Consider the following 13876-nt stretch of genomic DNA (forward strand, 5'->3'; position numbering starts at 1 on the left):
GAACTGAAAAGAAAAGAAAAAAAAAACCACACACACATACACAACATAACAATWATGTCCTTCATGCATCACATCGGCCACAGAGGAGACCAAAACAAAGTGTCATGCCATGTGGACAGTCACTCAACTTAGAGGAATCTGGACTCAAGCAATGTGGATGTGCTATGCCAGTCTGTCCCTGGTGCTCAAATATTTCATGATCTAAACAGCAATGTGAAATACAAGACATATTTCCTGTCCGATTAGTTATCATATGGCAATCTACATTGCTGCTAATCTGTCATAATATGATAATTAAAATGTCCTAATTTTAGAAATATTATTATGAACGGATATTACCTAACACCACTGGAAACATCTTATTTTTCCAGATCAATCTCTCTTAATGAAGCAATTTCATACTTTTTGATCTAGAAAGTTAGATGACCCTGTATAAACATAAGAAACAGCCACAGTATCCTAGAAAAGTTATTCCTGGCTAACACCAAATTTTTGAAAAGACCTTCTGCACTAGTGAGTACATTGGACAGATCCATCCTGCTTAACTTTAGGCACCAAATTGAAAGCCCTACATTGCGGTCTAAGTGGATTTGATTTGGAAATTCTTTCACATACCTTTTAACTGCCTAGGGTGATATATAGGAAGGACTGCAGGATGCAGAGAATGGCATTCTSTAAAGCTATGTTCTCTATGAAGTCAACAGAACAATAGATACCTCTGAAGGCCTGCAGAGGAAGAACCCCCCACCCCACCCCCACCTGTTTAAGGCACATCCTTCTTCCTACAAACCCACAGAATCTCCAGCAGAGCAGTTTGTGGGAACTGGCTACACCTTCACTACACATGCAAGAAACCAACAGAAAATATTATGTGGTTTTATTCTCTCTGATCCAAACTGCCTGTAACTCTTCTCTCTCAGCTTAGTGCTGAGAGTGCTGCACTAGTAGAGCAAAAGTCCCTCCTGCCAGCTCACCATCTTTGACTGTTGCTTTCCTGGCAGCTCAGGGACTCTGTTTCAAGGGAAGTGTATTTATGCATTTACCTAGGATACTTCCTAGGTGATTATGTAATATGAATGATGTGGATTTGGCCTCCTCCTGGCTGAGAAGAGCCTATGTTCCAGAACTCCTATTTCCATGATGAAAGGTCTAACCACTCAGCTGTTACGCAAAAGTTGAGTACCACCACATGTAACACATCAGATTTCTCTAGAAAGTTATTCCTGTGACATAGACAGAGCTTAGATGACTGGAAATAGATTGCAGTGGAGCTCTGGTGGGAAATGAGTGCTTAATTCCCAGGACAGGTATTTCTGAGCATGCATAGGTACCTAGTGTTAGATGCCCAGGGAGGTTCAAGCTAAGTACAGAGCTATCTAATAAATTTAGATGGCCTCAAGCTTTGACAGTCCTGAAATCTAGAAGATTAGATTGATGCCTGGGACTTAATATGCAGGGATTTCAGCTGATATTAATTGTTATTCTATGCTCCTTTAAAGTCGCTAGAGAAAGAGATACCTCCAAAGGCTTAATTCAGCCAACTTAAGACATGACTCTCGAGATGCCTATCTGTCACCATTGATTACAGAGGCAATTAAGCTTTTAACTTAATTATTAAGTTAACCTAGTTAGATACTTTAAGTTAGATGAGATGAACACAAGCCTGATGATTGCTTCCATTATTTCCATCCTCCAAGTCTCCAAAGAGTAGGCTTGAAATAAGAAATTAAGATAGTACCATACATGCCATATGTATAAAGAAGCAACTGCATTCCACAATTATACTTTAATATTTTTGTTGTCATATGATGTCATAGTAAGACATGTAAGGTGGAATTTATCTCASCTCACTTTTGATACCTACAGCAGTTACAATACTTTAATTTAATTTATTTTCACTTTACAGTCAATAGAGAGCAGTAGGTACTTTTACAGTGTGATTCATTTAACTTACTAAGATATCTAGCTTCAGCTGAGAGATGTTGTGCACCAGAAGTACCTACTTCTTCTGCTAATCCCAAAGGGATTCTAAGTGACTAGCTCTGATTTAGATGTCTGCAAGCAATATTGACATTCAAAAAGGCAGGAGTAACTAACCCCTCCCCAGTCCTGTTTCATATACTATGGTGTAATATTGTGCATTTCTGTTCATGTGTTGTGAAATAATAAAAGAAACAAAAAGAAAAGCATACCTCCATGCAGAATTTTCATTTCAGACTGAAATTTTGTAAAATATTACAATGTGCTTTAAAAATGGATTTGGGAAGAAAACTGACTTTAAAAAAATCAGACTCAGGGAAAATTGAAAGTGTCAAGAATTTTCATGAAATGGAAATGCTCAGACTTGATCAGCTGTGTCTAATTAATATATAAGTATTTGCATAGCTTGTACTAGGGTGTGATAGAAATACTTGTTTCAGTTCTTTAAAATCAATCAGTTGATGATGTCTAGGTATAAAAACCAGCCTTTATGTGTGTTTTTGAATAAAATAGCCCATGTAATTTTTTATTTTATACTTAAGGGCATTCAGCAGACAATGCCATGCACACACTACCATCCATAATTTAATTTTGCATGTAATTTCATGCACACCATGAATCTATCTAAAGCCTACTGTGTGTCTATCGAAATCTCATATTTTTGTAAACAAATCTTACTACACATCTCAAGTTATTGTTAAGATAATTGATGGAAAGAATACAGACCAACAACACAGATATTAATTTGATAAATTAATTCCATAGATGTACTTATCCCTTGACTAATGAAGATTTTGAACCTATTGATAAGCGAGTGAAGGAGCAATGTTCGCAAAAGCATTTACTTAAAGCAATTTGAGGCTATTCAGCAATCAGCACAATGGACAAAGTCACAGTAAATCCAAGTTTGAATGCTATATTTGGTTCAGACCTCACGAGACTGGCAGCAAACTGAAAGAAGCAGTTCATCCCCTTCTTTGATAATTTCTTATGAGATAGTTTGCCATATAACCTGTCGGATTTTTTTTTTTTTTTTTGCAGAGGGTTTCAGCTATAAGAAGGTTAACCTGGCAGGTGATGTATTCCGGGGAGAGAAATTAAACTGAAAAACACTGTGTGAGATCACCCTTTTCCTCTTATTTATTTTTTCTGACAACATTAACATAAGGCCCAGGTCTTTAGTAGAGCATTCGTATAACATATTACCTATCTTGAGATGCTAATACAAGGGTTACTCTGCTTCCTGCTCCCATTCTCTGCTTAGTTGGAGTCTAGAAGTATTGTGAAAGAGATCTGGTGGTCAATCTGTGTGGATGTGTAGATTGCCGCCTGTCAGAGCAGCCTCGCGCATCAATCAAAGCCACATCTTGTAAGCCAGCTCCACAGTATGCAGTTATGAAATCGTGATGATGCTTCTTCGCATTGTGCATTCACCACATTTTCAGGCCTCTCCCAAGTCCTCAAACAGAAGAACTGGGTTCTGAAACCCGTTTTGAGCTCTGATTTGCTAAAGCCTGCAGCAAAGTGCACATACCAGTGTCGGACCAGACTCTTATACAAACATCACACCTGCCTGTCCCCCCACCTCATACCAATGGCAGAATTTCATTATTATCAGTAATCTCTGGCCTTCTAACTTTATGATGTTCATTGCGTTTCTGCATGAATGTCCACTGCACACTCTCAGCAAGCCTGACGTGCCCAGGATGTATTTCACATATTGCACATGCAATACAGTTCCCTTGCAATCACCATGTGTTTGCCAAGGTACATGGAATTACACCATAAATAAAACAAGTGAACAAATGTCCTTGTTACAGGAACTAGAGGCAGAAAAACAACTCGCATTTTTTGGAAGTTAGCACAGGAGGTGGTTCCACCTTGAAAATGGCCCTGCTTCACAGACTGCTCATCAACTCCACTGCTGTTCTGAAAAGACCTGAAATGTTCAGAGACCTAGAACTAAATAAATATGACATTTTCATATCTTAATTAGATGTTTTTAGGGAAGATACTTAGATGGACTAACAATAAATTAAATACTGCTTCACCAAGATGCTTTTTGTAATTATAGTGAAAGCTGTGATGCAGTCTGAAATTATTATCAAATGTAACAGCAACATTAAGAAGGCTACACAAAATCTTTTACTTGTGAAGATTTAAAGCTATAGTGCTGTGCCAGTTAAGCAAAATACTGTTCTCTAGCAGCTTCACATAGAAAATTGTTAATAAAACTGACCTTTAGCTGAGGGGAAATGAAAAAGATCAGTAGATTATAAGACTAAAAAGTATCTGTGAAGAAATAGGTTAAAAAACAGTATGAAAAGTACATTCCTGGAAACCTGATCAGTGAATAAAAATTAAAACAAGAAATTTATTCAAATAAAAATTAAAATAAATATTTTAAATTTTAAATACCACCAGTCTTGCAGACTAAGGATGATTTGAGAATCGTTATCAATGTGCGAATTTCCTATGAAGCCAGCTTAAACTCTCTTCACAGGTATAAAAATATGATGTGTTCAGAGAAGGCAAACACATGCTTTCTCCAGCAWTCAAAAACAGTTTCCATGTTTACAGTTTTACAGACCAGTTTTACAAAGCTCAAAGTCTAGTGTAAGGAAATGTGTGAAAATATGTTAATTGTCTTTCTTCCTTTTTTCCATAATTATATGCAAATTTCTTCTGTCAGGTGTGAAATTCAACTAAAAATTAGCTAAATATAATTGTAAATAAAAAGAAAGCTGCAGGAGCTTTAATAACACATTTTAAATGCTTAAGATACTTAATAATAYGAGAAAAGAACAGTGTATATTTCAGTTGTCAGTTTATGCCAATCCTTATGCAACATAATACTTCAATGAAACAAACTTGCCAAGCATAACTGATCACTTGCTTAGGTACCTTATTGCAATACTGTCAGGGCAGAAAGTATTCATCTTTGGGGCCAGAAGCATCATCCTCAATTTTGGAAAATCTGGACGCACAAATTTGTTTGTGAATTGCACCTCAGGCTTCAACCAGCACTTTAGCTCAGAGCCTTCTGATCAGAGCCCTGAATAGCTTATATCTGTGGACAAATTAATACCACAGTATTTAATAATGCTACAGTATTAATAAAAACAAACACTGAAAGAGTATTATTTTGGTAAAGATGAGAATCTATGGGTGGAAAAAGGAGGGAATATCAGTAAAAACTTTGGGCTAATTCTTCTGCAGCATCCTGRCCTGATGGAGGGTGACGTCAGTCCCTGCTCATGCTCCTTGATCCTTATCATGAAATGCTTTCCCTACAAAGGGCCATGGTGTGTTACTAGAGATACCTTCCCCTCAGTAGGATGAAAAAAGTGGCATAACACTAATAAAGAAGGCCATGTGTTAGGTTTAAGGATAGGCTTCAGTCCATCTACCTAGCAGCTATTTTTAGGTGTCTCAAGAGCAAGGACTCCTGAAGGACCTACTTTCCTTTATCAGCAGCGGAGAGAGGTAGGAGACTTTGAAGCCGTAGTAAGTCTAAGCATCTAACTTAGACTCTTCCTCTGGAGGTTTTCAAAGGCACTTACTTCATGAGCAATACTTTTCTAGATGCCAAAAATTTTTGACTAAAGCTCAATGCCAATGTCAAACAAGCTGTTTTTCCCCCTGGCCTCCCCTCCCCCATTAGCAACACAGACATACAAGCATAGATAATATCTGTTGGATGCCTATGTTGTAGATGCTGTCTGACAAAAACAAGAGAAGACGTTGGGAACTAAAGGAAAGATATAGAAAAAATATACATAAATAATGTATCACAAAGTGGGGACTTAATAAGTAGGAAAAGTCTCAGATAATAAATTTGACTTTTAAGCAGGAACAAAAAATGTCACTCTAGCTTGAGCTGGATTTTAATGCAATCTTCAAGGTGTAAGAAGTGTGGAAAATCAATAGCAAATCCCAGTGTCCTTATGCTGAGATATTCAAAATGTTAGCTCTAATGGGAGTCATATAAAAGCAGTCATAAACCAGTGCTGATCAGTTCACACATGTGCGGTAAAGAGATACAGTTCAGAATTTAAATACCTCATATATCTTTTGTAAAAAGCTTTCCCTCCCCCCTACAATAATAAGTTTAAACAACATTGCAGCCTTTCTCAAAACTGAGACCACAGATGGGAAGGTAGATAATTTCTGAGAAATTATTTTCTCTTCTTGGGTAATTATCATTAATGAAAGAAAAAAATTCTTAAATCCTAATAAATCAGCGATTGAATTGACTGACCGTGCATCCAAATTGCTGCATTATTCACACTGGAATTACTCCAAAGATTAGCTGCAAATTGCCCTCTAAATTGAATTTATGGTTTCATTTTTCATAACTACTGTGTTGTGACAGATGAGAGGAATCTCTGAGAAAAATGACAGTGATGGACCCAATTTCTTAGTACTCTGTCTTCAAGACAGAACTAAACTATCTTTATTTACCATTAGGTTTTGTACAATCTATTTTGGCTAGCATAAAAACCTGTTATGAAATACAATATATCCTATTTTATACATCAGTTAGTAAAAATATCACAAAAAAATCAACATTTCATTTGAAAAAGGAGACCAATCAAATTAAAATAAAGTGAAGTTTCACAGACAGCCACTGTACAGATAAAAATACCAATTTGYGTCTATTTAAAAGCTTGCACTCTACCATCACTGTGTATCTTTTCTTCCTTCCAAATGATCCTCAATGCCTGTGTAATATGTGGAATAGGAAAAAAAAAGAAGATTACCACAGTATCCCRAAGTGGCCACTCTACACTGCGGTTTGGGACCTTGTTGCGGGGGGTAATTATTTTGTGCTTTTTCTGTACAGTACCTAGCACAAATGGAGATTGACTCTCCAAGGTATTGTGGCAATGCAAGCTATAAATAATAATTACAACAATAATCTCCAAATTCAACAAAGTTTCTGGTCTAGTACATAAAAACTGAAATACTAGACTGCCAGATACTAGAGACAAATGTTTTGCCCTGAAATGGCTCTCTATGTGTAACTTGAATCAAACAGAAAAAAATAAAAACATGTTTTYTCAGGTTTTCAAACTAGGTTTATATAGTCCAGGTCTCTTGGGCTAGAAATAATTGAAAGCAAGTTTGAGATTACACTTAGGTCACAAACACAGTTGATGCCTGAAGCTTTACAGGGACAAAAAATATAGGAATGTTTATAATGTAGGCTAGATAAAGTCAGTAAAAGTGCTACAGATAACTGCAGTTTAGGTATTTCTAACAAACTGAGAACCTGCATTTTTTCTATTGTATTATAAATATATAGTTTAATAACTGCACTAACAACGAAAGGCCAGAATCTTTCACACTTATTCATATTAATGTTTAGCTTCCTTTCCAAGCAATATCACTGTCTTCAGTGCAGTCTTCTGAGCTTGAATAAGAATGGGAGAGTCTAACCCACATCACTAARTGTATATGAGGCAGGCTAATTTTTTTATTGCTTTTTACTTATCTGTTGCAGTACAAAGACTCATCTAATGACTCCAGAATCAGCACAGTCATTCCAGCATATCCACCAGCTCTGCAGATTTCTAGCTTTTCACCCAGAATTCCGCTAATAACAAGAGTAATAACAATGGTAATAATTTATAGTGGTTTTCATCACTTGGTTGTCAAAGTGCATTGGTATCACTTTGTTCATTTTACATGTGGCAAAAACAAGGTACAGAAAATGAGTTGTTCAGGGTACTCCAGCTGGCTGGGAACAGAATCCAGGTCTCCAGAGTCTCAGTTCTACCACCACTCTACCACAAGGGTCCTGTGCAAGCAGGTAGGAGTATTTTCTGCTTAAGCTGCACATAAACCATGGACTGATCTACTCCGTGATGTGTTTCCCAGTGCTGGCTCCCTGCGCATTGAAATGAAAGCCTCTGTTGGAGGGTGCCAAGGCTCGCTTTCTGCCGTGTGCTCATATTTCTCTGTAGGATAAGAAGGAAATGTGGTAGGGAGAAGACAAAAGATGGTGCGCACTCAGGTCTCATTCAGATATGCAATCAGGAGATGATGTGCATCCTTATCCAGAAGTTGGTTAGGGCTCCCTCCCCCCAGAATGCCCCCCAAGTCCCTTATCAAGTCCATAGATGTGCAAAATTTCCAATTTTTTTTCCTGATATCATGATAAAAACAATGGCATAAATATGTAGCAGGAGAGATCAAGGAACAAAAATTACCTGCCTTTGATAATAATTATATATAACTGTCATAAAACTATGTGGTTTTCAAAGCTCTGCACAAAAAGACAAACTAATAGATCAACATAACACCATCCTAGTTATTATAAAGTGGGTGGAGTGATATTGACCTTATTTTACATATGAAGAATAGAAAAGAAAGGACCTTGTGTTTAAAACTCTGCACAATTAGAGCAGCAGTGCATTTATGATTGCACGCACATACTTTCTCTATGAAAAAGTAGTCCTAAAATATTTTATTCAAGGTCACAGAGAACGTTTAAGGCAGAATCAAGAATAGAACAGTGCCCCCCTAATTTTTAGGCCTGTGTTTTAAACAAAAGACCCTCCTGCAATATGCAAGGTGGCAATTGCTAGTCTCATTCTTTGAAGTTTTTCACTTTGGAGGATATACAATCTATATGCAAATAGATATACACTTATTTTTCTGTAACTGCATAAGCAMTGAATTGAACCGGCTGCAGTAAGCAGCCGCATGGAGTCAGCAATGGAAATTATAGTGGTGAACATTCCCCGCGTCCACTCTGCCATGGCCCAAAGACCCCGATTCAGCGTGATTAAGTCAATGGGTGTAGAATCAAACACAGTGCAAGTATGAGATGGGCTGTCTCCTACTTTTCAATTTTCTTTCATAATAGAGCATTTTTCATGGAAGAAACACAATCAATTTGAAGAAGAGATAAGATCAGGTACTTCTAAAAAGCATCTTCTTTGTCCTGAGTGCTGGGTTTTTTTGAACTTGAAAACAGCACAAGCTTTCCAGTAGAAAGGGATTGAAACATTTTTAGCAGTACTTTTCCAAAGGGAAAAGTGATTTTGTTCAAACTGAATCCTTTATGGGAAAAATAACTTTTTTTTTAAATGGATAGGAAAACTTACAAACCCTGTTCTGACTTTTTCAGTTCATTTTTATAGCATCTAAGCAGCTGAAAGCTTCATTAACCATTTTATTTAGACTTCAACCTCATTTTCATATCGTTTTTGATTATATTACTTGAAATAATGAATGTTAAGATGTTGTTATGGTGTGTCATATGTTGGGCTATTAGTACATGTTTGCACCCTATACTCTCTGCTGATTATATGTCACTGTAGGACTATTACTAAGAGTATTACTTTCTGAAATTATTTTAATAAATATATTTTCATATTGAATAAAATGATTTCTTGTTCAAAAATTTAGAAGAATTCCTGCTTAATTCAGAATTCCCACTTTATTTACAAATTTAAACTTTTTTCTGTTCAGAACTGAAAACTAGATGAAAATTTAAATATTTCTAGCAGAATAGAAACAGGTTTCTACTGCTTTCTAGCCAGCTCCCTTCTGAAGTCCCACCAAAAATGCTTTCTCACTTTACAAGTTCAAGAGCATCTATGATACATGACACTGCAGATGATGTGCATTTGCAGATCTGCAACTTTTCATCCCTAAATATTATATTGGTACACAATATCCCAAGTTAAAAAAATACTAATAAAAATAGAGTTACATAAGAGGAAAAGTAATCATTGAACTGTAGTCCCATTACAAGTAGGAAAGGGAAAATAGACTCCAGTAACTTAACCACAGCATTCACAGTGTCTAGACACTATAGTGTTTAAAAATGACTAATTTACTATTATGCTCAGTTAGAGGCAGACAGCTCTGGAAGCTCTCTATTTCTGGAGATTTGTTTGTAAGCTTTTTTGTCATTTCTAGCGTGGCTAAGTAGAGCTTTTATTTTCACTTGGGAGTTGAGGCTTTTTTCACATATTGGTTCCTTTTCAGGACAGCAAATATCAAAACATCATGACAGTGGTTCCAGTGAGATGCCAGTTGGAACCACCAATGAAAACATAAGAAAATCTTCGAAGAAAGCCCATTCCTAAACAGTTCTCAAACTCAGAGGATCTGCACAGTTCAGACAAACCATACAGACATCTGAAGTTTCTGGCTCTGTATCAAAAATGGATGTGAATTACAAAGCTTTTTTTAAAAAAACAATCAAAAAGTTCAAATGGTTTGGTGGCTTGACAGTTTTCTCCCAAAATGTGAGTTAACTATATCTGGCACTGAAACCAGATGGCTGCTGTGGGTTACACAACTCCCTGAGAGCAGGGTAGTTTTCTGCATTAACTGCTACGTACAGAGTATGGCTCTGTTCAGATTTATCACATTAGTTCTGGAGTTCCCCGATTAAACCCCCATTACCGGTCAAGATAGCAACTGTCACAATAACAGGATTATTTTCACTGGTTTCAATAGCTAATTTTTAACTGAGTTACTCTTTCAGAGCATTGTTCCTTTGCCTCATCTTTCGGCTTCAAAGATATATCTGTCGGAAAAAAATCCTTCTCCATTCAGAAGCTTCTCAAAAGTGTTTTGTACATCTCTGGATAAGTCCCTGAATGGAAAATAAACAATATTCGAGGCCTAGAGTGAGCCATCTTCTCTGGAAAAAATCATACATTGAGAACAATGTTCTGGGACAATTCTCACAAGAATAAAAATTACTGATTTTTTTWATGTGGTTATGATTTTTGAATATCTTGTCTTGCTTCAGCATATATGACAGCACGGAACTCCACTGTGCAAAATATTGTTCTAGTTACTGTACTCAAAGTTGTTCATTAATAAGGAACTGGGGAGCTTCGTTGCCCCAGCTGAATACAATTTAAGAACACTGTTTCGTACTATGGAAGTGTGCTAATGAAAACTATAAAACAGCTATAAAACTCTGTGATATTCATTGTGCTTTTGATTTTCTTGTGTCTATAATGAACTAAAAGGGAATTTCACTCCATAAGATCCTGTTTTTACTCATATTAAGCCAATGAGAGATTAAAGACTGAAATCAAGATATGGTCTCAAATGTTAAAAATATGAAGACCAACAAACTGCACTTTATCAGTGGGAATTCAACAATAGAGAATTAACTATGATCCATTTTAACTTCATCAGAATATGCATACTGTAAGTAATACATACATATATGTATATATACAAACAAACACATATATATAACTTTTTTCTTTTAGCCAGGATAACTGAACTCTTAGTCTCCCTTTTTCAGTAGTATTTCTTTCACATAAAATGAACTGGAAAAAATGAAGTTCTTTTCTATTACAATCCAGCATGCTTTGTTATACTTATCCTATAATTGAAACTAAYGTTCAGTGAGGGCAACACTCCTAGGTTTTGTTGCATAATGGTATTAATCGATCAATCAAAGTTAGCAGCAGAGTATTTGACAAAAATGTATCCAGACCAGTAGAAATTATATGTGGGGCAGAGAAAAAGTGTAATTTTCCTTTTTTGTGTGTGTGAATTAATAATCAATTTTTATATCTTCAGTAAAATTGGATATTTGAATTTTTCCAATATGCACAGAGGCCATTTTGACATGTAGAAGCATGGTAAAGTAAGACATATTGTAATAATTAGCTGAATTATTCCTGGCATGCCATGAACAATTACAGGATTAATAACTACCCAACCAAATAGTGTTATGTTGGAATAAATTGACCAACAAGGGTTTTCAGTTAGGAAATGAAGCTCAGATGGATCATCAATAAAAACTACTGCGGAGAACAGACTTTTGAGAACTTCAGTGTTTTACATTTATAAAATATGGATGTGATAACTGTGCTTAATGACTGGAAGAAGCTATTTAAAAATTCATTTAGAATATTTTGCCCTCTTTAAGTGCCTGACCAAAGCCACCATCTCTGACAGACACACTAATGTACCATGCAACCTATATTTATTTTTGTGTTCTGATCAAAATGAAACACCTGATGGGCCGCTTAATTAACCCCCTGCCTTCTGTACAGAAAGGTTTTCTTCTCATTTGCAGTTCTGCTCAGTTTACTGCATGTAACGCTGTGTTACATATGACATATGACACCCGACATACAATACAACACTGTTCATCAGGAAGAATGCAATATCCATACTTAAGCTGAAATTCAGCAAAATGTTTAAGTACTTTTCTAATTTAGTATATGTGAGAAATCCCATTTGCCACAGCATAACTACTGCTTGCAGTTAAGCGCACAGTTTACTAACTAACTGAATCTGGATGTTAATTCAGAGCACTGAGGCTTTTAACATCCTCTTTCTATGAGAGTTAAGAATGATGTCAACAGCACAGGGGGTCAAAACACGTATTAAAGCATTTATACAGGCACAGCATAAGAACTAGAGCAGTATGGATATACTGGATAGCTTCCATGCACTTAAAGCTGACTTTGAATTGCCTAGGTGAAGCTAGCAACAGAAAGGTTATGCCTGATGCGTTCTAGTCCAACCCTACAGGACATCCCCAAAGTGTCCGTAAGTGGYTTATCTGACCATTGTGGGGGTTTTATTATTATTTTTGCCTATAAAAGATAAGTATTCTGGTTTTATGCTACTGTTTCATAGTACTGTCAGAAATTAACAAATTAAAGGCTTCCAACAGCTCTTCATTAAGAGGCAATGTTGCCCCATCTTATTCTGGCAGTGAAGAGTCTCTGCATCTAACACATTTGCGTGTGCTCAGAAAGCCAGCACTGGGGAGGCTCTTGCAAGTCCTGGAGCTGGTTACCRCAAGCCCTAATACAAGCAACACACTCAGCAAGGAGAGTGCAGCAGGGCTGCAAGACAGGACAGCAGGGGTCTGGGCAGAGCTGAGGGACTTGCTGGTCCAGACTCCACGTGGAGGTAGAGCTGGGCCGGCAGCAGCACCGGCCAAGGAGAAAGCAGGCTGTGGAGGTGCCTTGGGAAATATTTATTCATGGCTGCTCTAGCAGGGCTGATAAAAGGCCTACAGAAGATGGTAGCAGAGCCCCCATGACTTCATGGCAGGAGGGCACAACAAAGATGAGGTGGGCAGCAAAGTCAATCTACAGGCAAAAGCAGTTTTGTAAGTGCAGTTGTGTAGAGAACTATGTACAAGGACAGCTTACCTGAAGCATTAGATCATTTGCAATGGCAAGCTGTGCAGTCATATATTCATTTTTTTCCCCTTGAACAAGTCCTTCTGTTCTCTTCTTGGGGTTCTGCCCTGATTCCCCCCATACCTAAAATATAGGCAAAAGTTAAGCATCCATGTTAGGTAGATCAGACTGAACATTAAGTGACTAATCACATGCTGTACTTATGCCTATAAATAAGAGTAAACCATCAAGCTATGTAATACAGAATAATTTAGATAATTTTCAGCTTAATCAGATAAAACTTACATAGACAGACACAATGCTTGTTTATTGTTCTAGGCCCCCTGATATCCCAGCACTATACCAATTTAAAAAGTCTTTGCTATCTTGGTTTCTCACTTGCATGTTCTTTGCAACTATGTGTTGCCAAGATAAATAYACCTTCTAATCTACAATGTGATTTCACAGCTTAAAGTTTCCTCTCCCCTGAGAGCCTCCCATACACTCCAGCATGATGGGCAACAGATTAGAATCTAGCACACAAAAAAAAAAGCAATGTCAATTACCTAAAACCAGTCTATAATTTTGAGTGAAAAAGGGGTTAGCAGATCATATGCTTTTTCAGAAAACATTTTCATGTCTCCCCATATCGCATCTGCACGCTCCTATTGGCATGCAAATAATAATGAAATACTACGCCATTCAGCTAAGAACCAGCTTACTTCATCAAAGGTCAAGTTCATAATACCCTGCAGACCATA

The sequence above is a fragment of the Apteryx rowi genome, unplaced genomic scaffold (genome assembly GCF_003343035.1).
Source record: "Apteryx rowi isolate R43461 unplaced genomic scaffold, aptRow1 scaffold_150, whole genome shotgun sequence".
Lineage (NCBI taxonomy): Eukaryota > Metazoa > Chordata > Aves > Apterygiformes > Apterygidae > Apteryx > Apteryx rowi.